Below are 26,467 nucleotides of genomic sequence, written 5' to 3'. Positions count from 1 at the left end.
ATCAGATATTATTTAAGATGATATCCTTCTACTTTATAGGAAGTTAAAATGGGTATCAAACCCTCTCTGTTCTTTAAAACCATTATCCAGTCATACCCATAGTGCTTGCTTATTGATTGTGGCAAACTCTTTTGAAACCCTCCCAGAATTATGTTAGCTCAACAATTTAGGCCACTGCAACTTCCAAAAAAATTCTACCTTTGGTAAAGGGCAGAATTGTTCTGTATATGATGACATCGTGAAATGTATAATTTATTGTGATTAAAAGAACCTAAGTAAGAGGCAGCTTGGAAGTGTGGAGGATAAATGGTACTTATTTTTTAAAATAATTTTTAATTTTTTCAATTACAATTGGTATACAATATTATATTAGTTTTAGGAGAACAACAAAGAGATTAGACATTTATGTAACTTATGAACTGATCACCCGGGTAAATCTAGTATCCATCTGACACCATACCTAGTTATTGCGATGTTATTAACTATATTCCCTATGATGTAATTTACATTCCCATGACTATTTTGTAACTACCAACTTGTACTTCTTAATTTCTTTCTCTTTTTCACTTGTCTCCCCAACTTTCCTCTCATCTGTCGACTATCGAAAAATTCTCTGTATCTATGAGTTTGTTTCTGTTTTGTTTATTTATTTTCTTTTTTAGATCCCACATATGACAGCTTTTCTCTTGCTGCTTTTAAGATTCTCTCTTTGTCTTCAAACTTTGACATTTTAATTATGATATGTTTGGTGTGGTTTTCTTTGGGTTCATCTTGTTTGGGTCTCTCTGCACTTCCTGGGCTTGTATGTCTATTTCCTTTGTCAGATGAGGGAAGTTTTCCATCATTACTTTTTCAAATAGGTATTCAATTCCTTGCTCTCTCTCTTCTCCTCTGGAACCCTCAAGATGTGAAACTTTGTACATTTGATGTTGTCCCAGAGGCTCTTTTTTTTTTCTTTTTTTGGATTGTTCTGTTCTGCTACCTTATCTTCCATATTGGTAATTCGATCCTCTGATTCATCTAATTTATTGTTGCTTCCCTCTAACATATTCTTCATTTTAGTTATTGTATTCTTCATTCCTGACTGGTTCTTTTTTATGTTTTTCATCTCAATTTTTATATTTCCTAAATTTTTATTGAAGTTCTCACTGAATATCCTTATAACCAGTGTTTTGAACTCTGCATCTGGTAGATTGTCTTCATTTTCTTTAGTTATTCTAGAGTTTTGTTCTGTTCTTTCATTCGAGACATGTTTCTTTGTCTTCTCATTTTGGCTGGCTCCCTGTATTGTTTCTATATATTAAGTAGATTGCTATATCTCCCAGTCTAGGTAAAGAGACTTTATGTAGTAAGTGTCCTGTGACTCTCCTTGGTCACCTGACTCATGTGCGGCAGGTATGTCCCTTGTGTGTGTTGTGTCTATCCTCCTGTTTAGTTGAGCCTTGATTGCTGTTGGCACATCGATGGGAGGGATTGGCCCTCAGGCTGATTGGTTCTGAGGAGTGGCTGTGATTACAGTAGAGAAGCTGTTGTACAGGGGTGAGCCTACACAGCAGGATTTGCTTTAGCAGGGCTATGGGGCCTGCTGAATCTGCCCTTTGGGTGTGTTGTTTGTGAAAGTGGTTGGGTAATGTTCTGGTGTGGTCTGAAGCTGACCACAGGGTGTGTTGGTTCTGGGTCTTCTTAGGAGGGGCTCTAGTACAGGCCAAAGTCAGCTACTACCTGTGCCCTGCCCAAGGCCACTTTGTATGAGCTACAAAATAATCTGCAGATAGTTGCCACTTGTGCTGGGCTTGGAGGTACCTGGCAGAGGCTAGGCTGCAAACTGAGCTGGCTGCAAACTGAGTGCTGGGCTTGGGGCTGTTAGCAAGAGGTACAGAACATACTGAGGCCAGATATTGCTTGTTTGGGGTTTATGAACCTTTGGGAAATTTTAGGAAAGTCCATGGCATAAGCCAAGATAGGCTGTTTGTATGGAAAAGCCACTAGAAGGGGCTTGTGTAGGTCCACAAGTTGGGTAGGCAGGGTTTTGGGGAATCTTAGGTTAATGGAGACTCAGATATAGTATCCACCTGTGTGTGTAGGCTGAGTGGTGGGAGTGCTCAACAGAAGAACAATGACTTGTGCCAGTGCTTCTGTCTTAGAGAAAGCTGCCTCTCCATTCCTCACTCTGAAGCCAGACAATTCAGTTCTTCCTGGTATGTTTCTAGTGCCATTTGAACTGCTGCCCCAGTGCTGGAGCTCAGATCAATGAGTCCATTGGTGAGTAAGTCTGTGCCTGTGCCCTTTAGGAGGAATGCCTGAGACTCCAGCAGTCTTCTTTCTCACTCAGCCACAATCTCCACTGGTTTTTAAAGCCAGAAGTTATGAGGACTTCTCTTCCAGGAATTGGAACCCTAGACTAGGGAGCCTGGTGTGGAGCTGGGACCCCTTGCTCCTGAAATACCCTCCTAATTTTTAACTGCCATACATGGGTTTGGGACCAGCTTGTTCTGTGTCTTCACCCCTCTTACTGGTCTCGAGGTGGCTTCTTTTGTATATCTTTAGTTATAGGACTTGCATTCCGATAGACTTCAGGCAGTTCTCAGTTGTGAAGTTTAGTTACAATTTTGATGTGGTCTGGGAGGAGGTGAGCACAGCATTTACTTACTCCACCATCTTGACCAGAAGCCCCTAATAAACTTTTTAAAATAGTGCTTATTTTTCATAAGAGCTAATAAGCTTCATATTTAATCTTTAAAATTCTTGAAAATCTTTCATTTTAATATATATTTTAATATAAAATGATATCCTTAAAATCACTGATCCTTAACAACATTCTTTTAACAATATTCTTAAAATTAAAATTCCAGAAAATATGCCTTGTTTTAATAAAACATCATGTTTTTTCTTCTCAAACACTGAAGCATAGCTTTATATAGGAAATATCCCCTGCCTCAAGATCTTTTCTTTGGGATCTAAAAAGAAAATTAGTTTTTTGACAATAGCTATATGAATGGACATATGAATCCAAATGTATGCATGATATAAACTCTGCTATATTCAAGCAGTTCCAAAAGATATACATATAAAAGCAAAATGCTGAGAAAAATGATCAGGGAAAATAAGGGTAGCAAGAGAAAATGAGTGAAGTTGGTCCATGAAATGTATATCCTAATGGACTGGCTTGAACAGTAACGGAAAAAGAGAGAACTTAAACAGATCCAGTGAAACACAATCTGTAAAGGGATAATAGAAAAATAGAGAAAAGATTCCCAAAAACTCTAGCCTAGAGAAAAAGTATATCCATGAACAACAACAAAAAAATCATGAAATCTAAAGACTTTCCATAGTTAAGGCAGCAAATTTCATGTGATAAAATGCCTTAATGTTAAATAAATATAGGAAACTCTGAAAGTCCCTACTAGTTAATCAGTCTAATGAAATCCCAACTAAAATACTGCTTTCCACTATTGTCCTTAGAAGAAACATTTGAATCTGATTGAACCAATTAATCTATTTTTTTTTTATTGGTGTCTGATAAAAGATGGGTCCATGATTGGAATAAGTATTATCAAGTTTTGGATCTTGAAGCTGTCATACTTGGTTGGTCTACCTGTCCCTCTACCCATCAGGATAAGTGGCGGGAGCCTGGGCAGTTGAACAGCAATGGTGGTGTTACAAAGAACTGACACCTGTACAGTGATGCTGAGCTCGCAGGGTGCCAACTTTGCATGCCCCACTACCCTTGTCCCTAATTACACTTTGCCTTTAGCTACTCATTTATAATAAAGTGCCCTGGAACAGTGAAGCATAACAAATTTCAAGAGAGATTCTGGCAAGAGTGCAGATTGGCTCCCCAGAGGTAGAAGGTGAGGCTGTTAGAAGTATGAAAAATCCAGCAGTGTCTCTGTCAGTTCTTCTGTCAGGAAAAGACAGTGGCTGCTCAAGGCAAAACATTAATCTTTTATATGAGTACTTGAATGCTATCTTCCCATCTCAGAAAATGGCACCATAACCCATCCAATTACTCGGGCTAAAAATCTAGGAGTCATGAATTTTTTTTCTCCCAGATCCAAACCACCAGCAGGTCCTATCTTCCATATCACTGAAATTATCCTGGACCCACCCATTTGTCTTTTTCTCTGCAGAGATTGCCATTGTCCAGGCATCATGATTTCATACCAGTCTCCTGGAACTACCTCCTCATTGGTTTCTCCAATTCTTTCTTGTTCCCTTACAATGCATCTTCCTCATAGAAGCTGATTATCTTTTTGAAATGTGAATCAGATCAAGTCACTCCTCTGCATAAGATGCTCTAGTAATCTCCTATTGCCCTTCAAATAAAAATCGAGAATTCTTACTGTAACATATAATGCTCTAGATAATCTCTCTTTGCTTTCTTCACTGACCTCATCTTATTCTCCACTCTTGCCATATTCTAGGCACATGAACCTTTTTTTTTTTTTACTTCAAGCTTAATTCTGCCTCAGGCCTTTGTACTTCTTATTGCTTCCACCCGGATCTTCTTACTTAGGACTCTACTAAAATATTGCTCTTTACTTAAACATTGCCTTCTCATCCTAGGCTTTATTGATGAATGTATCTGAAGTACTGCTCCCTATAGCCTACTTTTGCTCAAAGTAGTTTTCTATAATATTATCCTCTTTAATTATCTTTATAGCATTTATCAGTAACCCAAATTATCATATTTATTTGTATTTATTTCTTTTTGTCTCCTCCCATCTGAAAAGTAGACATCAAGAGGCCAAAAGTTTTGGTCCCCAAAGCCTGGATCAATTGTCTCATAGTATGCATCCAGAACACATTTGTTGAATGAATGAATCAATGAATAAATGACTCGATCAATGGGAACTATGTTTTTTATTCTGATAAAAAGAAATCCCGCCATCTTTACTTAAGTCGGTCTAACGAATACCTCTCTATGTTTTTTTGGAAAATATGCATAGTGATTGGGATGACAGGGTGAAATTACTGGGGCAAGTCTTTTAAGGTAAGGTTTTCAGTGGCAGATAGTATTATTCAGATAATTCGGTGTTAAGAATGAAATTTCAGTCAAACTCCCCTAATAGAATAGAATTCTCATGTACCAACAGGAACATGCTTATACATTTCCAGGGTCAGGGCCTAATATGAAATATATATCTATATATATCCTTTTTCCCCCCCTTACCCTTGACCTAACCTCTCTGACTTCACAAAAGAGGAGCCGTGGGTAGATTTCCTATGAAACAGATTCTGAGATGAAGTTGAGCATGCAGGAGGTTTATTAAGGAGTATTATTGGAATCAAGAACTGTGGAAGGGAAGAGAGGAAGAATTGGACAGAGGGAGAAGTTGACCTATGACTCAATCTCATTAGAGGCCTCAGTCAGCACTAAGGGGAGTTCTAAAGCTGAAATGACTCTTCAAATTTGTCCTAAGTTGGGTCAGGAAGGGTAAGCCTTTATATTTCCAATTGGATCAGTCACTGGATGTGAGATGATCTGGAAAGGAGCATGAATTTTGGCCAGGCAGCTCTTTTGAACAGAGGTGAACCCCATAAGGGATGCTGGGGTTCTTAGGCAGCCTCACTCTCAACAGCTGGGAGAGTAAAGGAGTCATGTGTGATGCATCACAGCATCTACTATAGACACAAAGTCCAAGAAGGACTGAAATTTACCTTCCCTCACCTAGCAGAGAGGGAATGGAGAACTTGTGCTCCCTGCTTTGAACCAACATCACAAAGATTCAGCAGTCCAGGACCTTCTTGAGCATGGCATTCAGCAGCTGCTTTTAAAAGAGAGGCTTTGTTCTTTTTTTTCCCTGTTGTTTTTGTTTTAGTTTGTTTATTTTCCACTTAGGAAATGGAAAGTCTTTTTTTCTTTGCTTTCTGTCAGGCAGTGGCTAAGCTCTTTTTAATCTAAATTCTTGCCTTTACTATGGAACCTCCTCATTTAAGTGACTCTTCAATCCATACATAGTAAGATAGGTTACTCCAGGTTCTAGAATACATCTAAAAGAAATACTTTATCTAAACCCAATAATGACCAAAAACTAGTTGCAGCATTGACCTGAGAAACATCTATGATGAGTATACCTCTAACGTTTAAAAGAGAGGGAGTAATTATGCCAAATTCTCTTAATCATGTTTTTTGTTTTGTTTTGTTTTGAATTCACTCTAACATGTGTGCTCATGAAAAGCAGATTGTTGAGCTTCATCCACAAGGGTCAGAAGATCCAAGTAAAACCCAAGAATCTGCATTAAAAACACATCTTCAATGTTTTCTGATTCAGGTAGCCCAGAGATGACACTTTGAGAATCACTAATTTATTTCATGGACTGGCAAACACCATTTAACTAATAAAACAATACTCCCAGAGACCAATTCTTATGAGCAATACAAATAACATAATTTGAACAAGAGTTTAAAGACAGGGCTATTGCCTTGCACAACTCCAGGAATTCTATTTGCACAGAACACAATGGAATTATGCTCCAAGAGTTCCATTCACCTTTTTGTGAATAGTGCTCCTAAACTGGTATAAGAGGTGGCCTTGTTAAAGGAAATATAAACATCTCAGTATAAGTGAAATACCTAGATCCTCCTCAACTGCTGCAACCTCCAGTTTCTTTTTACATAGAGAATGGCAGTGATGGTTCTCACTCATCAGTAAATTAGGAGCTTTTTCCCTTATATCCTTCAGAGAAAGTTTCTTCCTCCACCCCGTCTGCACCAAGTTACCAGGAACATGAACTTTTCCTAATTTCTTTCCAAAGCCACCTTGATCTCCTGCTGCCATCTCTCTCAGATGACACCCAACCTCCCATTTATTGAAGGATTGAAGGCAAGGACCACTCCTTAGTGTTGTTTTTCTCCTAAGCCACTTGCTCAAACTTCTCTCAGTTAGTGAATGTGTCCTCTAATTGTAACCTAGCTTCTTTTTCTTTTGAACATTTCAGAACCACCAAGCAAAACACAACATGTTATGAATAAGTTTATACAGATTTACCACAATTACAATGTGCCCAACCTAAAGAAGCCATTTCCTGCTCAGGGTCAGGTTAGGAAAGAAACCATATTCACATTTGCTATCAAAAGCTCCATTCTAAAGAGCAGCTGTGTAAATTAATCCCTCTTTAGGTCAAACAAAGAGACTTTGTATTTGTATAAGCAGATTTTTGGAAGATATGATTATGTACTTGAAATATACCAGATACTGTACCAAATATGCTACTTATATTAAATCATTTCATCCACATTAAAGACTTGAGATGGGAAGTAGTGTTACTCTCCTCATATTACAGATGAGGAAATTGAGAAACAGTTACTTTCTGAAAATCACACAGAAAGAATTGTCAGAGCAAACCAAGACTTGACCCAGGTTTATGTGATTCTGGAATCATAATTAATCATAAAAATACATCTCCTAGGCCAAGGCTGCAGCCTACATGAGATTTTACAGGTATCATAAAGTCTTTCCTGCACCTAAGGCGTCTTTCCCTGGTCTTGCTACCATACAATTCCTATTATTAGATAAAATACATGGGTTAAGATCATATTTTCAGAAACCCATCATTAAACCAGGAATATAATCTGAGAATTACAGGCCTTTCCCCTCTTTACACATAAGAGGCACTAGAAAACCTTACTGGAACAGAGAGAAACATAGAGAATGAGAAGCCTCAGAGACAGAGACTTAGTACTGGCAAATTTTGATGGAGGAATGAAAAGGAAGTTCTGGAGATTAATCACTGATTAAATTTCTTAGCACACTTCTGGACAGCTATGATTAGCAAAGAAGTAGAATTAAAGAGAAGGGGTATATAAAACAAAGTTAGGGGATGTGTGGTGCAGGACATCTGGGCAGACCTAGCCAACTTTACCATATGTCTTAATTCTTCACAATCTTCTTTCTAATGTTACATTGAGAAAAGACTTGCAGCACACAGCTTTGAGCTTCCCAAGGGATCTGATAATTAAGTGCTTATTGATCATTTAAAATAAGTCAAGGGATCTGATTAAGTGCTTATTGATCATTTAAAGTAAGCCCCTACCCTCTGCCCATAACACTCCCCATCATACATTATCCCCTGTCCTGCTTATTCTTCTTCAAAAACGACATTACCTGAAATCACTTCCTATTATGTTATATTTTGCTAAGTTACATTACATTATTTGTTTATCATCTGTTTCTCTCTCTAGATAGCAAATTCTATGAAGGGTAACCTTGTTAATCTTTTCACCCTTGTATTACTGGCACCTAAAAGGTTTCTGAAATATGGTAGGTGCACAATAGTTGTTTGTTAGATGAATGAGTTGATTATGGTATAGATTGCTATAAGAGGTACTGAGGGAGCTAATATATAACAGTATTTATTGTTTACTATTCCCCAGGCTTGTTTCAAGCAATTTACATCCATTCACTATACTCATGACAATTTTTTGAGGTAGATACTATTATTATCATCATTTTATAGATAAGGAAAGTGAGGCACAGAAAGTAATGTGACTCGCTTGTAAGTAATGGCTATCTTTTGACATCCCGATAATCATCAAGGGAAGGTATCATCATAACTTGAAAGTAATGTCAGGCTGAGAAAGTTACAGAGCCACACTGTAGCCCAGACTGCCTAGCTCCAGGGTTCTCTTAAACATGACACTAAAATGAGATGAGACATTACCAGTCTGTTTAGGAAGAGAAGTCTTACCCACGTGAAAGAGAAAGAAGTTCATAGTGAATAACAAATGAAGGTATAATCAATATGTTTCATAAGGACCGAGAAATGACTCTGAGAGGACTGAGGTGGTCAAGGAAGGTCTCACAAGAATCTGAAATTTGAATTTGTTTTTGAATAATGGTTTGACTAGCAATGAAGAACTCATCACTGAAGTCTCAGTGATTACAGTAAAAAAAAAAAAAAAAGCTTGTTCCAGTAATGATGTAAATAACCAATGATCACATGACACACAGACATCTTTTTGAAGATTCTGTTTGCCTTGCTTTCAAAACATTTACTGATCCTTATAAGGGGGCAGGAAAGAGAGGGAACAAAGGCTAAGGGCCTGAAGATGTCAGCTCTCTGAGATGTTTCTGGAGAAGACAGCTTTCCTTTGGAGATACTAGTAGCCAGGAGTCAGGAATTCCTCCTGGAGAAAGCAAGACAGTTGGTCCACAAACACTCAGTCTCCCTCTCCCACTCTGCCTTCCATTACTGCAATGAGAACTGAGCTATTATTACCAGAGTGCTTAGAAAGTCAGAGCTTTGCTAAAAAGGACTCATCTGTACCAGTTGGTAATTTCCCAAGTGAAGTCAGAACTTCAAAACATGATTCACCACAGATTGCTGTGATGATCATTGGGATGTCAAAAGATTGGCATTGCTGTCAATGAGAAATGAAGTTGCTCATTCTCTTCTGGGTTAGGATATGAGAAGGAGTCTTAAGCACTGCGGGGTTTCAAAGACCTGGGAAACAACATGCAAAACATAGCTCTCATTTTTGACTTCTCCATCCAAGACTAGACCACAAAATTCCATTGGTGGTGCTTTTAATTCCTTCTATTCATCAGGACAGCAGGATTAATGATTCAAAGAGTTGAGAATCCTTTCTCCTGAAAATTGGTTTTTGAAAGTGCCTAGTGGGTATGACTAAGCGGTTTTATGCACTGGGGTTTCAGTTGGTGTTTGTATTTTTTTTTATTATGACTTAAAGGAAAAAACCCAAAATCTAAAATTAGCACTTGTTTTTTTCAACTCAGAATCTTGTAAACACACCAGCAATGGTGTGCGTGCATGCATGCATGTGTGTGTGTATGTGTTGCAATAAGCAATATTACAATTTCTTGACATTTTCATTGCTGTTTCTTGACATATTTAGTGAGGTTTTAAAGTTTTTTTTTTTTAAAAGAGAGAGGGAGAAAAAGAAAGAAGAAAAAAATGGCTGGCTTCCAAATCACCATATGTTTCCAATTGCAAATTCAAAAGCAGAAAGAGAACCTTAAGCTGCACAGACTTTTGTGGGGAGTTATAGAGCAGGGGAGCTAAGTCCTCTTTTTAAATTTACTTATTAGAATTTCAGTGTTACCCAGTAACAGATGATTGAGAGAAAGATAAAATATTAGCGAATATTCATTGAGTACAACCTATGTGTAAGGCTCTTGGAAGGGATACCGAGAGGTTTAGATAGGATATAGTTTGGGGTACACGATAGAGAGAAAGCAAAAATCTGATACAATATTATAAATGTGTTCCACCAGAAATTCTCCAAGAGATTAAAAAAAAAAAGCTGACTTGGTAAAAGAAGGAGTCATAGAAGAGTAAAATTTGATCTGGGTCTTGAAAATAGACAATGGGACATTCTGGGTAAAGGGAACTATAGAGCCAAAGCCACATTAATGAAGCTATGCAAAGCACATTCAGGTGTGATGACTGAATCTGTGTGGTTGGAACTGAGTTTATATGGGAGTGGGGAGGGGATAATAGAGATAATGAAGAAAAGATTAGAAAAGTCAATAGAAGTCAGGTCATGGTGAACTTGGATGACAGGCTTGATACATTATTGTTTATTATTGTTTAAGTTTTATTTAATCCCAACAATACCATGAGTTGGGAATCAATCATTAGCCCTATTCTACAGATGAGGAAACTTATGCTCATAGAGGCTAAGTAATTGTCTAAAGTCAAATACCAAATATTTGGTCAAGCCAGACTTGAACTGAAGTCTGTTTAATTCCAAATCTTCTTAACCTTTTTAGATTCAGTGATTGAGCAGGCTTAAATGATAACTGCTGTGAGCCAGTGGATGAGATATTCCAGCAAGAACCATGTCTTATGGTAGGGCAAGGGAATTAGAATGTATAAAATGAACAGCAACTGCCTACACCTAAGGTGACCATAGAGTATGGTAGAAGTAGCAAGACCCGTAGAGCTATATTGCTCTGGATGAAACTTCAAGAGGAAATGCACCATTTAAGTTTGGAGTTTCTTGTCTCAGAGTTGGATAATTTTCCTTCCTTATGAATGTCTCTGGAAAATATTTACTAAAAAGCACATATGGGTGGGAAGTCAGAGTAGTTAAGGATATTTGGAGCCACTGCAGTCCAATATTTCCTGTTTGAGTAACTGTCCTCTTGGAGTACTTAAAAATTTCTAAGACCAAGATTCTTACATCAAATCCAGTTAATAAGTGCCCGAAGGCACTGTGAGTCACTGAAGTGACAGGGCTAGGGTCTCAGAAGCCACTTTGTTTGCAAGTATCTAATTGTAAAAAGGGTTTATTGTTTCATGTTACTGGAAAAACAAGAGGCTGGGGTGACTTCAAGCATAGCTAGATTCAGGTACTCAAAAATATATATAACTTGTCTTTCTCTATCTCTCAACTCTATTGTCCTCAATATTGGTTTCATTCTCCTATTGGTTCTCCAAATGGTGGTAACCATGACTAAGAGCTGCTATAGGCTTCCATCTTTCAGTTCACATACCCTAGTGGAATGAAGATACTGTAACTTATGGAGTTCTCCTTTCTCCAGAAATGCAGCAAAATTCCCAGCACTAGGTTGTTATGATTCAGCTTGAGTCATATGCTCATTCTTAAACCAATTACAATGGTCATAAAATGTTATGCTCTGATTGACTAGTTCTGGGTCACAAGCCTATCCCCACAGTTAGAAAATAGGCCCACTATACCTAAACCACATGGAATGAGAGTGGGAAATGAATGGTTCTCGGGGGAAAATTGGGTTGTTGTTACTAAAAGAAAGAACAATGGTTGCTGGGCAGCTGTCATTACAATGTTGAAGGCACTACGCATGTAATGAATGGAGGGAGAACAAAGAGAATAGGAGAAAAGAAGCTATCTACCACTATAACAAAGTGGAATGGTTTCTAGGTTTCCCATTTTCTGTGGGGGGCCTGAGCCTCCCATCTCTCATAACTTTGCCAGTATGCCCTTTGTTCCAGACATGCCAAACAAACCAGGTCTTTGCATGGGCTGCTCCTCTGTCTGGAGTACAGGCCCACTCCACCTTAGTACCCACCTGGTAAATTTGTACTTTTACATCCTTGAGCTTACCTCCCAGCAGAACATCAGACATTTTTTTTTTTCTGTCTGTTCCTATAGCAATTCAGCTTTTTCTTTTCTTTTTTTTTTTGTGGTGGTGGGGGGGAGGTTTACCATTACTTTTTATGGGTTTACCTTGTGAAAAGTGACATGTAGCAGGCCACTTTGATAAGCTTTAACAGCATGTTGAATACATTATTTCCTGATTGCCATCTGTGAGGGAGCAAGGGGAACACTGTCCCTTTCTTGCAGCTGATGTGTTATAGATACTACACAAAGGACATGCATACATGTACACATTAATATTAGCCCTTAGTAAAGTCATGTAACAAGGCCTGTGACCTCATTTTCTGCTGAGTTTTCTCAGAGAGCCAGCTCTGTCTTCCTCATAGAACATAGTATCTTTTAAGAGTCATTAAAATAGAAATTCTTTTAGAACTTTTTAAAAATAATAATTTAGATCCTTCTCTTACCACTATGGCTCAGTGTTAAATAAACCTTTGAGGCCCTTTCTAGTTGTGTATAAGGTGACCAGATCATTCTCACAAAGGCTTCCTAATCAATATCATGATTTGGGAGACCATCAGGACTGGTTTTGAAATGTGACAGAATGGGACAGACACCTAAAAATGGCATAGATGATAGAGGCTTTGTTCACCCCTCTTGCAACCACATCAAAGTTTGGATGGAAACATGGAGTAAACAGCAAGCAAAGTCACCTGGGGTCTAGATGAACAAAAGCACTACGACTAGGGAGAGAAATGATTAATCAACTTACAACAGTAGAAGGTAAGACGGGGTGAAGACATGAGGCTGCCTGGTCCTGAGAGGCTGAGTGGGACAGAGGCTGTGGCAGCAGCAGCCGGCAACTGCAGATGCTTCTTAAAGGGGCCATGTCCTCAACCAGACTTTCATGCTGATGGATTTGCTAGCTCTGAGCACCAGCGCCGGTAGGGACACCAGGGACTTACAGGGGGACACTGAGTTGTCGCAGCAAGGGCTGGAAGTGAGGCTTTCTCCTGGGCAGAAGTGCTGGCAGTATCCATTGATCCTCTGTAGAGCCCTTCCCTGACCCAGTGTAGGGATGCAGCGCCACCATAGTGGAGATGACATTGAACGAGATAACGGAGGTAGCTCTGCCCAGAGGATTTCTTGAAACTCTGCCTCCCCCAACTCACGGCCCCACCTAAGCCACATTCAGTTGTATCCTTGGTAAGTCTGGTGCTCCTTACTGAGCCAACCCCAAGACCCACACTGGTGGCAGCTTGGCTTTGGTTTCTGGCATGGCTTCTGGAGGCAACTATAAACACAACACTTGTGGATTGCTTGCTGAATCTTAACAGGTGGCCCCAGAGGGACACAGGCTGAGGCTAAACTTGGCCTGTAGCTGAATCCTTCTCAGGACTGTGCCACTGGACACCTACTATACAAAGCCATGCTAATAAGACCAGTAGACTTAGGATCTTTGTTTAGTACGTAGAAACAGATGCAGAAAGGCAGCCATAATGGAAAACAAAGAAGCAGAAACCACATAAGAGAACAGAACAGAGATCTAGGAATAATGGAGTCAAGCAATCTAACAGATGCAGAGTTCAAAACACTGGTTATAGATATATTCGATGAATTTAGGGGAAGAGTAGATGAACTCAGTAAGAACTTTAACAAAGAGATAAAAAAAAAAACCATAAAAGTGGATATGGAAATTATAAAAGGAAACCAGTCAGAAATGAAGAACACATTATCTGAGATGAAGAGTATGTTAGAGAGAATCAACAGAGTGGATAAAGAAGAGGATCAAACCACTGATTTAGAGGATGGGGAAGCTAAGGACACTCAATCAGAATGGCAAGAAAAAAAGAAGCCAAGAGTATAATAAAAATTTAAGGAGTCTATGGGACACAATTAAATGTAGAAACATCCATGTCATAGAGGTACCTGAAGGAAAACAAGAAGTCAAAGAGCTATTTGAAGAAATAATGATGGAATCCTAACCTGATGAAGGAAATAAACATACAACCCCAGAAAGCTCAGAGAGTCCCCCAAAAGATAAACCCAAAGAGGCCAACACCAAGACACATCATAATTAAAATGCCAAAGGTTATATACAAAGAGAGAATCTTAAAAGCAGCAAGTTACCTACAAAGGAGTACCCATAAGACCGGCAGCTGATTTCTCAAAAGAAACTACGCAGGACAGAAGGGGTTGGTACAAAATATTTGACATTATGAAAAACCCAGGATCTACAACCAAGAATACTTTTCCATCAAAGCTATCACTTAGAGTCAAAGGACAGATAAAGAGCTTCCCAGACAAAAATAAGCTAAAGGAATTTATCACCATCAAGCCAGTATTACAGGAAATGTTGGAGGGACTTCTTTGAGAAGAAAAAACATGCATCAAAAACAGGAATAAAGAATGGTAATAACTACATTCCTATCAACAAGTACCTCAAATGAAAAAGAATTAAGTGCTCCAACCAAAAGATAGAATGGCTGAATGGATAAGAAAATAAGACCCCTACATATGCTGCCTATAAGAGACTCACTTCAGATTAAAAGACACACAGAGACTATAAGAGGATGGAAAAAGATATTGCCTTGATGGACCTAGAGGGTATTGCGCTGAATGAAGTTAGTCAGATAGAGAAATACGAATACTACATGATTTCACATACATGTGGAATCTAAAGAACAAAACAAATGACAACAATAAAACTGGAAACAAACTCATAGATACGGAGAATATTCTGAGGGCTACTAAATGGGAAGAGGGATCGGGGGATGGTGAAAAGGGGCACAGAGATTAAGAAGTACAAATGGATAGCTACAAAATAGACATGGAGATATAAAGTGTAGCATAAGGAAAATAGTTAATAATCTAATAAATATGTGGGGGGAAGAGAGTTACTAGATTTAGTGGGGTGATCACTTTGTGAACTATACACATCTCTATTCACTATGCTGTACAATTGAAACTAATATATTTTTGTGTGCCAACTATAATTGAAAAAAAAAATTAAATTGTACAATGTAAATATGAGCAACTAATAGTCTATTATATTTTAATAAAGCCAGAAAAAAAAATACTGAATTGTATACTTTAAATGGGTGAATTTTAGGGTATATGAATGAGATCTCAATAAAGCCTTTTTTAATAAAATGAAAACAAAATTGAAAAAATAAATAAATAAATAAATAAATAAATAAATAAATAAAATATGGCAGAATATTGCAGGTTCCAGGCCCATCAGCATGCAGGTTTTATGACAGAGTCACCATCTACCTTTAGGTAACCCAGTTTGTTCAACATAAGGAGCCTCAGGGAAGCCTTCTTGGGATTAATATTCTTGCCATCATTTTTCACAAGGTGGCATATTTAGGACAGGAGTAGTCAGATACTTTATAATTGTGCTTCCCATGAGGCCACTGACAAACTCAGAGGCTCTAGCTCTTCACTAGGCAGAACTCTAGCCTTTTGTAAGTTGCAAGAACTATGATGATGAGCTTGCCAAGCATCCAGAATGCAGCATGGCCTGCCCAACCAGCCTATCAGTGAGTGAGGTGATTTATAAGCCAGAGTCTGAGGGAAGCAAAAATGAAAAAAGAAGGGAAGACCTCTGAAGGGTATGGCTAAGAATTTTCTTTCCTCACCATTCCCTGATGCTCTGCGACAGGCAAAGAAAAAAAGCTGGTGCATTGGTCTTGGGGAAACTCGTTGCATAGTCAGGGCAGACAGTAATAATCAATCAGGGCATTCTTTCTTTCAGGACCTGAGCTGAGTTTCATCATTCTTCTCATCACAGCCAAATACAGATGCTCCTCAACTTAACAATGGAGTTACTTCCTGATCAACCCATCGTAAGTTGAAAACATCGTTAAGTTAAAAAATGCACTTAATACACCTAACCTAGTGAACATCATAGCTTAGCTTAGCCTACCTTAACCCACTCAGAACACTTATGTTAGCCTACAATTGGGCAAAATCACCTAACAAATGAATACACTATATAAAATATTGGTTGTTTACCCTCGTGAATGCGTGTCTGACTGGGAGCTGTGGCTTGCTTCCACTGCCCTGAATTACTAGGAAGTATCCTACCTCATATGACTAGCCAGAGAAAAGATCAAAATTCAAAATTCCAAGTAGGGCTTCTACTGACTATCTTGCTTTCACGCCATCATAAAGTTGAGCCACTGTAAGTAGAACCATTGTAAGTCAAGGACCATCTGTATTTAGAAGAGGCGCAGGAAATGAAACTCATTCTTCTCTTAGAAAACTTTTCTATGGCTTCCCACTGAGTTGTAGTACCATCTTTTCCTACTCTAGCCAAGTCTCACTGATTCTTGATTATTTCTATCCTCTAAATTCTATTTGAGACTTCATCATTCCACACAGTTTAGCATTTATTTGCCTTTTGTTTACCCTAAGGCTTCCCTGTAGGATTGTAAGGATCTCAATGGGCTCTTCTGTATCCTCAACTTCCATAGTGCCAGCCAGAGTAAATATTCACAAATAACTTAATGCTTGGTTAATGAATTTTGGATAAAAATTTAGCTGCTGAGTATGGGGGGAGGAGCTAACAGTTATTTAGCAATAGCTGTGTGCTAGGCAATGTACAAAATGCTATATGTACTGTATCTAATTTAATTTTCACTGCAGAACGTTGAGGTAAGTGTTATCATTCCCATTTTACAGGTTAAGAAACTGAAGTGCAGAGAAGGTATAAAACTGATTAGTAATAGGTATATCCCAGAAGAATTAATAGATTTAAGGAATGGCAGTACTTAAAGAAGTCCCATAAAAGAAATTGAGATATATAAAACATCGTGTTTTCTGATATACTTGCTAAGTTCTATATTGTGATAAGGGAAAAGAATAGTTTAAATCAGAATTGCCATGGAAAACCCAGGTAATATGACAACTGCAATAACAGAAGAGTTGAAGGCTCTGCTCTTATAGAATATATATGCACTCATATATATACATATACACATTTTATGAGACTATTTATTATTTTATTCTTGACAGCAAGATTTTTTCTAGTTTTATTGAAATTTAATTGATGAATAAAATTGTGCATATTTAGAGTATATGAAGTGATGATTTGATGTTGTATACATTGTGAAATGATTACAATCAAGCTATTAACAATCTATTACTTCATAGTTACTTTTGCGTGTGTATGTGTAGTGAAAATGCTTAAGGTCTAGTCTCTTAGCAAATTTCAAGTATACAATACATGTTATTAACGATAGTCACCATGCTGTAGACTGGATTCTCAGGACTTATTCAACTTATAACTGAAAGTTTGTACTCTTTGACAAACGTCTGCCCATTTCCCCACCCTCAGCCCCTAACAACCATCATTCCACTCTGTTTCCATGAGTTTGACTTTTTCAAAAAAATTCCAATTATAAGTGATATCATACAGTACATTTCTTTCCCTGTCTGGCTTATTTCATGTAGCATAATGTCCTCCAATTTCACCCATGTTTTCACAAATGACAAGATCTCCCTCTTTTTTAAAGCCGAATAATATTCCATTGTGTATGTGTGTGTGTGTGTGTGTTTCTTACATAGGATGTGTAATTTTAAATTCCCATTTATTGTTCTTACTATCCAAAAGGTTTTTGATTTTTTTGGTTAAAATTATCCATTTTCGTATGTTCACTTTTAAAAAAATAAAGGTGAATAATGCACAGTCCTCAGCCTCAAAGGCTTCAAGATCTGCTGATGGAAACAAAACATAAACAGATAATTATATTACATGAGAGATGAAGGATAAAAGTATGCAGAGAATATTAAGAGCCTTCAGAAAATGAAAACGTCACATCTGGGAAGTCTGGGTTTTCTTGGAGGAATTGAAACTGTGCTCATCTTGCCACTACTGTTTCACCAATACCTAACATAATGCCTGATGCCTACTGTGGACTTGGCAAGCATTAGTGGAATAAAGGAATGAATGGTTGAGCTCTCAGTACTAAAGTTGGTGAGGTATTAGCCAGACAAAAAAGAAACGTTTAGGAAGGTGGGCTCAGAGAGTGCAGCTCAGAGAATATCGTTGCAAGTAGAGGACACGAAAGAAGTAAAGGCACACGGGAAAGAAACTAGATAGCTTGGATGGAGAATATAATTAGTCTAACATTTCTGGAGCATAAAATACGCAGATGAAAGTGAATCAAGATAGAGCTAGAGAAATAAGCCTGAACCATATTCAGGGGGTAATATTGGAAACAGTGACAATTGGCACAGTATAGGTACCAAGCTGTAAGAATAGATGTTGGCCCACGAAGCACCCTGTGCTGACAGGCATTACCCTGTTTGGATGATTAATTATGGAAGGAAGTCTGGGAAGCTTGGAGGTAAAGCCGGGGTGGATGGAATCTTGAGCTCAAGATGGGCACTTGGACAAGAGCCTACACAGTTCATCTTGAGTAACCTGGGAGAAGGCAGGGTATATATACCCATAGGGAGGTGTGGTCTGGAGCTTGCGGAAATTCTTTTCTAATTGCTTCTCTTTATTCAGTGAAATATGAAGTCAGATCACCACTGAAAGCATGGATAGAGGAGAATTAGGCTGGAGATTTGTTGAGAGAAGAGAAGGTACCAAAGTCATGGGAGAGAGAGGGAGAGTGACTCAAGTAGGGCATGTAGGGTTGCTGGGCAGCACTAAGAACCTGTTTGAGGTTAATATTCATGAGAACGAAATGAAACCCATCACTATGAGTCTGCATTTTTCTCTAGCAGCATCAAGCTTTATGTGTGCTATAGGTAATGTTGGATTTAAACAAAGTTGTATTTTTTTCCAAGTGGCTATAAACAAGAAGGTCTGGTGTTGTAGAATTATTTATACTATTTCAGTACTCTGTATTGTGAAAGGAGACTGAACAGAGAATTTTTCATTCTATCTTCTGAATCAATTTCACATATATTTCCTCAATCTCTCTCTCCTCCTCTTCATAAATAAATTTTTGGAAATGTCATCGACACCGATGGGCTTCATTTTCTCATTTCCCATTTGGTTTTTACCCTGCTTCTCTGGACGCCTCTTCTAGTCTTCTTTGTGAATTCCTGTCTACTTGCTCATCTCTCTGTAACTCTTCCTATCCTCCCCATTATCCCTGAGCTGTCTTATGCACTCCTATGGTTTTCATCACACATGCTTGCAGAGGACCTCCTAATCTACGTCTCGGGTTCTTCTCTCTCTCCTGAGCCCCAGCCAGACTTTCCCACTTCTTACTGAACCTAACCATTCCAATGTTCTTCCCACATCACAAGCTCAAATGTCTTAAGCAGTTTATCTTTCACACTAATATATTCCTCTTGGAGTGCTCTCTATCTGAATAGCTCTACTATCTACCAAGTTGTCACAGTGAGAAGCCTGAGGATTCACTCAATCCCTCTCTTTCCTCATCACATACATCCTATTAGTTAATCATCAAGCAGTCATCAATTCTACCTTCTTTATATTTTTCTAAATTTCCAAAGTTACCAGCAATGAATAGGTAATCAGAAAAAAAAAAACCTTAATTTTAAAAAATATGTTTTTTTAAAAAATATATCATTTTTGGTCTGGTGTTTATATCACCTCCACAATCTTGGGAAATTTACTGTGGATATTTGGCAAAATTGCATTTGTCTCTGAGAACAGCCTGACAGATTTTGGCTTCTGTAAAACAGACTAAGGGCAGAGTTAGGAATATTTAATCTGTTTCTCATTGAATTATCCAAAAAGAAGGAATGGAAACCCCACCCACTGGCTAGCCCTGGTTGCATAACAACTTTCTTACATTTTATGGTTGGAGTCACAAGGGAAAATTCAAAGCAAAACTATGGGCCCTTTGTCTGACTCTGTAAGAACCGTCCATATGCTCTCTCAGGGTGAGAGTGCACCTTTGCATTGAGAACTGTTGTACTTCATGACTTCTAGAAGCAAAGCGAGCAGAGCTGAGTTTTTGGGAAATGCTGAGTAGCTGGGGCATATCAAAGGGAGTTTGGAATGGTTTATGTGGTTTGAAAATTCTTGGGGCAAAACTGCCTTCCTGTTGCTTTTGGAAACTACAGTCCAGAATTGGAAAGGAGGTAAACAACAGGAACTCCCTCACCATTTGGTTTGCTTCCCGTTCATACTTAGCTAATTATTTTATACTAACAAGAGAGCATGTTTCTTTACAGTCTTTTTTTTTTTTTTTTTTTAAGGCCTGCTGCAACAATGGGACACTTGGAAGATGAAAGCCAATCAGTTCACTTTCAGTTTAAGACACAAATGGAGCCAGGTGCATTCTATCATGCAAACCAATGAATGAACTTTCTCATCTGTTTTCCTATTCTCTCTGCTCCATCGTGCCTAGAATGGGTGGAATTTATTTGGATGCAATTAACCATCATCCAAAACTAACAGTTCTGAAAATTTCAAAGTAGTAGTTGGTCATTAATTTAAAGTAGAGTTAGTAGTCACATACAGCGTTCCCACCTTCCCGCCATGAAATGTATTAGTAAAACCTGTGGGTAAATCTCCCCTCTCCATTTGGTAACCCCTCAGCTAGCTCTTGGGTTGTAACTTCTTCCATTCCTCTAAATCTGCAACTTCTCTCCTGTGTGCTTTCTTTATTCCAACAATTTGCTCACTTGCCATCGTCTATTCTTTTTGTCCCTGTGGATTAATACCTCTTTTTATTTCTTTGCTATCGTTTTAGTAGAATTCAAGAAAGGAGATAAACTGATAGCATCAGTCTAATTTTTCACCAGGACCCTTAATTATTTTGTGTTTATATTTTTGCCATGAAATTTAGTTCCTTCAGGGCGGAGCTAGGCTGATTAACTGCTGTCCCGACTACCTTGCACAATGCCTGGAATTTTCAGTAATTCTTACCAAAAACAAAGATAAAATGGATTTCTCTAAGAGTCCTTTTGCAAATGCCTAGAACAGGATATAAGCTGTATATAAAAGTTCAAACACATAATGATTACAGAGAACATGATAGTGTTAGGAATTGGGTCAAATATGCTTTCAGATCTGCAGAAAAACCAAAACGTATTTTTCTAAATTGTGTTTTCAGAGATTTGATGCTTCCTTTTGACTCATATGCATTCAAGTCTCCAAGAAAAGTTTTCCTATTGCCCAAGTGTGGGGACGTGTTTATGTACAACAAGTCTTGGCCCCCTCACTGCCCTTCCACCTCCACCAGAACCCCAACCACAGTTTTCTCTTCTCTGAGTTGTTCTCTGAGGGCTGGGGGTGCTTGGCAGCCTGAACTCCTGGCTCAGGGTGTTGAGTAGGAGAAGAGGTGGGTGGTTCAGTAATTTATTTTTGCATGCCTGATTTAAACCATCCCCTTCTCACCAAATGGGAGCTTTCAGCTCTTAGAGAAGACGTGCAGCCCCTTTTGTCTCTCTGCCTTTCATACTGCAAAGATGCTTTTTCATCAGATCAAAAGATTAAGGCTCCTTCCAGAATTCCAAACCAGCTGGTTCTGAGGATTTTAAGTATGCCTGAAAAAAGCATCTGTTCTTTCCGTGTTACTTCTACCTTCCCTTCATACTAAACACCTATTTATTTAGGCATGCTTAGGTTGATAAGTGAAGAATCTATAGTTTGTAAATCCAAAAGAAGAACCCTCTACCATGCATTTATTATTTCTCTAATTTTACTCATTCCAAAAAGTCTTAACTAAGGCTTTCAAGGCCTGTTTTTGACAGGCCGCCAGCCTGACATACTCAATGTTGACTGCAGATATCTTTCTCAGGGTAGAACATGGCATTCTCACAAGAACTTGGCTTACATATTTTGAGAAACTTAAAGCCTTGAGAGGCTTTCTTGAACTGGTGTTTTGAAACTTCCTAAAGCTCCAATTAAAGAGGCTTGCAGTCTTCTGAGTTTCACAGCTCAGCCTAGTATAATCTGGATTGGGACAGTTCCAGGAGAGGAGGTCAAAAAAAGTGCAAATTCATACATAATGTATGTAGGATTTTAATAAGCATCCTTTCATACTAAAGCTTCTCTTCATGGCTTCCCATAAAACTTCACAAGCCACAGGCACTATGACTATTATTTTTTAAAAGAGTAACAGAAGGAAATGTTCAACGTCTTGTAATCTAAATTGCCCCAAGAATTAAAATGTCTTTATACAGATGCCTCACAACTAAAATCTGTACTCTAGGCAGTAATCCTCACCAAAATTAGATAAACTCAAGCTATATAAATTTATATCAAGCTTGAGAAATTTCAACACTCTTTTCTCATTTATAAAGTGAAGCTAGATTAATGTTTCGTGGAAAAGGATTTTGAACAACTACTTATTAACCCTAAAGATGGAATAGGTAAAAAGATATAACTTCAACAAAATAGACTAGGGAAAGCATTTTTTAAAGTTCATTTTGTTCTATTTTTATTGCATAGGATAAAGGCAAATCAGGTTTGAATGAGACCTTAAAGAATATATAAGATACTTTCTACAAAAATCTCTACTTAGTGGCATGGCACACATTATTGATTGTTTATTCAAGAACCATCCCCATCCATTCTTTCTAGTTCAAGAACCCTTGGAAGTACATCTCTGAGAACCAAGAGGAGTCACGTTGGTCTTCGGTGGAAAGAATGACATATTGTATAGAACTCAAAACTTAGAGCTAGACACAGTACTGGATGAGGTTTTGTGTTGTCTTGCTTTGGGTAGCAAGTGAATGCATTTCATGTAGATGTTGTTACCTTAGTTACCAGATAACCTCTAGGAAAAGGAAATTCAAAATCGTCCATTCCATTCTCACCTAGCTCTGAATGTTAGGAAATATTTCATGAATCTTTCAGTTGCAAGTTACAGCTACCTAACTCAAATTATCTTGATTTTTAAGAATGGATTAATTGAAAAGTCCTATAGAATTGTTTAGGCATAGCTAGATCCAGTGGTCCCAAGCCCTGGGAAGGCTGACTGAGCTGATGTGTCTTCCACAGACATCTGTGCACTGTAGATGTGAGCATGAAGGATTCTGGTTCATCAGTTCTAAGTCAAACATCTATCCCTGGAGGAAGAGGAATCAGACCCCCTTGAACATGGGCTAAATAGAATCAATACAAAGGGAAGAGTAGTTACCCAAAAGAAGGAATATGAAATGATACTTGATAGACAAAAAAGTTTTAATCACCGTATTTGTTTTGCACAGACAAGTTAGGATATAACTTTCCCCACATGAGGTCAATTATTCCATATACAACAGGAGAGAAAGGACATACTTCCTCTGCCAAGGGAGACACTCAGTTACTGCTAGTTCCTGCATCTAGCTGTAAATTGAGGTTCTGTAACTGATTGCATTCTTTTAGGTCAAGGCCAGATGTGGCTCCTCATGGACCTGTAATTCATTACTGAGTGATATACTAAAACATTCTCCTTCAAAAAAAAAGTGTGCAATGTGGAGAGAAAATTGAATTCGAATTCCCATTTGGAAAAGGAGAAATTAAGACAGTATGCAAGGGTTACTAGTCCACAGAATATCCCATATAGGTGGACAGAATTAGCAAGGAACCCCTGCATGCAGTCCAAAGAGTTAGCGAGATCTTGGACAGCCATCCTAGCTGATTCCAGATTCTGCTCCAGAGGGAACTTATTCTTTGTCCTCTGTGGCCATGTCTGAGACAACTGTTACATGGTTGCTCTTTGGGAAACTGCCCTGCATCTATTAGATCTAAAAGATTCAACAGTGTATTTGCTATTGGTGCAGATCTGAAGCTTTAGGGGTTTCTTAGGATTGACATATTGCAGGCTTAGGATTTCCATGATAGTACAACTCCCTTAAAAATTCAATCAGCATCTGGCCAATTTGTTAGTAAACAGAGCTATATATCTTAATGAGTCATAGCCTTTGAATATAAAACCTGTCTTTACAGTTTCTGTATCTTAGAAATGAATAGATCTTGCTCTTTACCATCTTTCTAGCTCTTGAAGAACTGCTTCAATATTTATTCTGCCTCAGAGCAGTTCAAAACAATAGGCTAGATGAGGTAAGGCACAGATAATTTGAATGAAATACATAGCAAGAGGTATATCTTTCTGGATGCTAATCTTTGCTATTTTTCCACCCACCTCCCTCTTTTGCTCTCATAAACATTTGTTTGAGGCAGAGAATTCAGATTTTCAGTCCTACGAACAGCTTGATTCTATGACTCTCAGCAACCTTGGATTTCTGGACATGGACAGATAGGTCTTCTCTCAGAAATAAAACATCCCAGAGAATTTGATGGACACAAGGTTGCATATCCATCTCTGAATATATCACTGTGACAGGTCTAGGTAGCAGAATCATTCTCACCACTACCACAGGGACAGTACCTCTATGCCTATCTCACATCCTCTTCGCTCACTTGTTTATTCCAGCCACTCGCAGCACTCAGGTGTCAAACGATTGTACTTTGCCTCAATTACATTGTACACGTCTGTGTGTATATACATATATAGAGAGGATATATATATATATATTTAATTTATATTTAGATTTGTATATATACATTATATATTTTTTACATTCTATATCTCAGTTACATAGTAATATGTAATATACATAAGTCTTTTCCAAGACTTTTTTTTCTCTACCTGGTGGCACACCTGTGAGACCTGGTCACTTATTCTGATGCATGTGCAAATTAGAGATAAAAGAGACTTAACATCTCATGGGCAACATGTGACCAACCAGTGAGACAAAAGCCAGTGGATAAATACCCCTCTCTTCTCTTCCATTTCAAGGCACATTCCACACAGTTTCTCATGGGATTCCTAGCAGGATGAGTACTTTTTCTCCTTACTGTTTTACTCTTCCCTGACCCACACTCCTGTTCTTTGAGATAACTTCTTAAAATAAATCACCTGCATGTGACCTTGTTCCAGACCCTGCTTTTGGAGGAGTATGAACTGAGCATAACCATTATGGAATGAGACACAAATGAAGTGTCTCTGATAAAACCATGGTTAGCATTGTGGCTAAAGTATATTGAACCCTTGCTCATATCAGGCATGTTTTCAAGTAAGTGCGCTATATGCTTTGACTCAATCTCAATCAGTCCTTACAGCAAGTCAGTGGGATAGGTGCTATTTTACCTATGAGGCACAGAAAAGTTAAATAACGTGCCCAAGGCCACACAGTCATTAAGCAAAGGAGGTAGGATTTGAATCTAGGCAGTTGACCTCACAGCCTGCACTTTTCATAATTACCCTGTATTGCTTTGCAGACTCGTCATATAGACTAACACCTCTTTGATATGATTGTGTAGAAATAGTTGAAGACATCTTTCTGGTTTTTCATAACTTCTCTCCTCCAGGTTAAACTAAGCATATATCTCTACAATTATTTATTGAGAAAATACTATGTGCTGAGCAATATGACAGGCACTAGAGACACAGTGATAAAGAAAACGGACCCTTTGTTCTCAGGATGCCTACTGACCAGCGGGGGCAGGGACAGGTGGGAGGGGAACAAAGAAACTGGATACTGTGTGATAGCCATTGAGATAAGGGTCTCCACAGGTGTGATGGAAACACCTGGGAAGTGCAATTATCCCGGCCCAGTGGAGGAAGAAATGTGACTGGGCCCAGGTGCTGGGAGTGAATGAAAAGGAAGATAAAGAGTGTCGTCAAGTGTGTGACATTGACACCTGGGTGCTGGTGGTGCCTTCATTGAGAAGACACTGTAGAGGAGGACTGGGGAGAAAGGTATCTCAGTGTTGAAATAAAACTGCTTTGGGACCTAATATATTCTCCTCATCCTGTGAGCAAGTTGGTTTTTAGTGTGCAGACTTTTAGGGACCGCAAGTGTAGGATGATAGTTTTGGTTTTCTTTTTCTTTTTTCATAATAAATGTACACTGTAATTCCCGCCAGTGGCAATCCTAATTCTATCAACTAACATATGTACTCTCTACTGAGCTTCTCCAAAATGTCAGCTTCCTCTTTTCCTGAACATTGTGCTACTCTTTAAGTGGTGGTGTTTTTGTTTTTGTTTATTTTTTGTTTGTTTTTTTTTCGGTCAGCCACATCACACTATGACTTCTACTACCGCTGAAAGTCAATCAGAATCTTTGATTTATTTTCACGTTTTTCTTTATTTGGTTAAATATAGGAGTTTGTATTTTCTGAAATGTATTTCATCAATGAGTTTATTGTTTTATCTTGGTAAGATCTTTCTGGGGTCTGGATACTGTTCCTAAACATTTTATCTTTCCCTCCAGTTTTGTGCCATGGAAACAAGGATGTAGTTTTAGTTCTTTATGGGAATAAACAAGGTTTCAAAATGTACAGATACATACTATTCTAACTTTAAAAAGGAGAAGGAAAGCTCTCAGAAAAGGTAGGCCACTGAGATTGCTACTAATTCCAAGCAAAATTCTAAAATAAGTGATTAAATAGATGTTTTAACGCTGGACAAAGAAATTGCTGATTTCTTG

The 26,467-nt window shown here is 38.3% G+C and overlaps 1 long non-coding RNA gene across 1 annotated transcript in view; it reads left to right on the top strand.

Annotated features, from left to right (window-relative positions):
* The window catches only part of LOC120618106 (uncharacterized), a 65,998-nt gene extending 45,693 nt beyond the window's left edge, over nt 1–20,305 (top strand). Inside the window, exons 3-4 of the long non-coding RNA XR_005657145.1 lie at nt 15,807–15,897; nt 20,240–20,305. This is a non-coding gene — a long non-coding RNA (uncharacterized LOC120618106). The remainder of the gene's footprint in view (nt 1–15,806; nt 15,898–20,239) is intronic.
* Nucleotides 20,306–26,467: the final 6,162 nt, after the last annotated feature.

The sequence above is a fragment of the Pteropus medius genome, unplaced genomic scaffold (assembly GCF_902729225.1).
Source record: "Pteropus medius unplaced genomic scaffold, Ma_sr-lr_union100, whole genome shotgun sequence".
Lineage (NCBI taxonomy): Eukaryota > Metazoa > Chordata > Mammalia > Chiroptera > Pteropodidae > Pteropus > Pteropus medius.
Note: the sequence above shows the minus strand (reverse complement) of the source record. Positions and strands in the feature narration are given on the sequence as shown.